The 1972-nt window shown below is 35.6% G+C and overlaps 1 long non-coding RNA gene across 1 annotated transcript; it reads left to right on the top strand.

Moving 5' to 3' along the window:
• Positions 508–1598, top strand: LOC109228223. Its single transcript, XR_002068344.1, has 3 exons — positions 508–733; positions 805–868; positions 1369–1598. It is a non-coding gene; the product is annotated as an uncharacterized LOC109228223 (long non-coding RNA).

The raw sequence follows: 1972 nt of genomic DNA, 5'->3' as shown, positions 1-1972 counted from the left end.
TATTCGGTTCGAGCCTTGGGAATCGATAAATTTTTTATAGGAACCGTTTTCTCTTTAATGAACCTTCCGCAATGCGTATCCAAATTAGTCGAGCCAACGTATACGTAATACCAAATGATTATAATAAAATAATCTATAAATAAGAATTTTGTTGGAAGAAAAAAAGAAAAGAAAGGCAGACCCAGAGGATTGGCCTGCCTAGAATGGTCAATATTTTGTTTTCAAAACCAAAAATAATATAATTAAGGATACCATTTCACAACACAATCGAAGTCCCACGAACTGGTAGTGGTCAGCATGTTTAAAATTTTTGGGTTGTCAATAATGTGTTACGTGGACATATATTACCTGTTAATTTTTTTTGTATATGTACCTACTGCGTAAACAATGTATACTTTTATTAAACAATTTTGACTTAGTATAGTCCCACAAGTGGGATATAAATTGCGTAGTAATGGGTTAGCCACTTTTTAGCCATATATTGATAAAAAATCATTGTCACGGAGTTCCATATTTCACATGTAATTAAAACTCCATCCCAATATGGAATTTGAAATTTTATCAATATGTCATATTTCAAAAGTACAATTATTGTTCCTTTGTTGATGTTTGGACCAAGATTTTAAAGTCCTTTCCCTACTTTTATATATCGTCAGCTTATATAGCTTCCACATGCATCCACAGAATATGGAAGACAAGCGACGGTGTTCCAGTAACTTTAACACGAAATTCAGTAATATGACCCGTCAGACAATTGGTTATCCCTTTTTATGTTGAGTTTATATCCTGTCTTCCACGTTGCAGGATGAGAATATTGAGCTCTGCAGGTTCGGTACAAAACCGTTTTTGTTCACTGCTATTCAGAAAGGTATGCTGATCAAGTCTTGGCTTTAGTTAATGAAGTTAGTAGATTGAGATTATGTAACTTTTCTTATTGAAAACATTGTGTAACTATCCAAAATCGTGTCCATAAAACAGTTTGGGACATCAGTACATGGAAGAAAATTGGACATAAAAGCATTGTTTTTACATGGATGTTGTTGAAGGAATCATTGAATTGATTTGACATTTACAATTTTGTGATGAGATAGGGCGATATGAGGCATGAATGAGGACCTAAAACAGAGTCGCATCTGATTCCTATTTCTTCCGTTTCGAGTTAGTATGAATTTCCCATCCTGCTAAAACACCTCGTATTCTTTAGTATTTTTTGCATGATTGAAGTTATTTTGCGACTCTTGACTTCTCTTCTTCTTAATGAATGTCTCCCCTCCAATAAATGGTCTATAAGCCTGTCTTTTGGTGATAGCAGTGGGGCTTGATTTGTTAATGCGTGGATCTGAATCTCTGCTTGTCATTTAAATGCAGGGGAAGCAAAGATGCCGATGTCTGTGTTTACTGTTATTGAAGTGAAAAAAATGGAGATCTCCTCTTTGCACAGGAGAGTGCACTTGGGTACTAATATTACTTCTTTGGAGTTTTTATTAAGATTGTTATATTGAGCGAGGATGAAGCTCTTGCAAGAGCTTCAATGGTGATTCTAGAATATTCCAAAGAGAGAGAAATATCTGGGAGGAGAGCAGATGAAATGAAAATGTGAAAATATTTCTCTATTGCATCTTCCACTATTACAATGTGTATATATATCTACACGTGTGAAAGTAAACGTAAAAGAAAGTTGCTGACTCAGCTAACTCAGCTACTACAAACAATTAACTTAGCTTAGGTAACTAATAACTAACAGTAACAAAATGCTTAACATTGAATCTAACTAAACATATCTCAATACCCCCTTCAAGGTGGATGGGAGGACCTCACAGCCAGCTTGCCGAGCATAGCATGGTGTTTGACTCCTGTGAGTGCTTTGGTAAGAATATCAGCTAATTGGTCAGTAGTGGCTACATGCTAAAGAGAGATCAACCCTTCCTGAAGTGTGTTCCTTACAAAATGGCAGTCCACCTCAATGTGTTTC

The sequence above is a fragment of the Nicotiana attenuata genome, chromosome 6, assembly GCF_001879085.1.
Source record: "Nicotiana attenuata strain UT chromosome 6, NIATTr2, whole genome shotgun sequence".
Classification (NCBI taxonomy): Eukaryota; Viridiplantae; Streptophyta; class Magnoliopsida; order Solanales; family Solanaceae; genus Nicotiana; species Nicotiana attenuata.
Note: the sequence above shows the minus strand (reverse complement) of the source record. Positions and strands in the feature narration are given on the sequence as shown.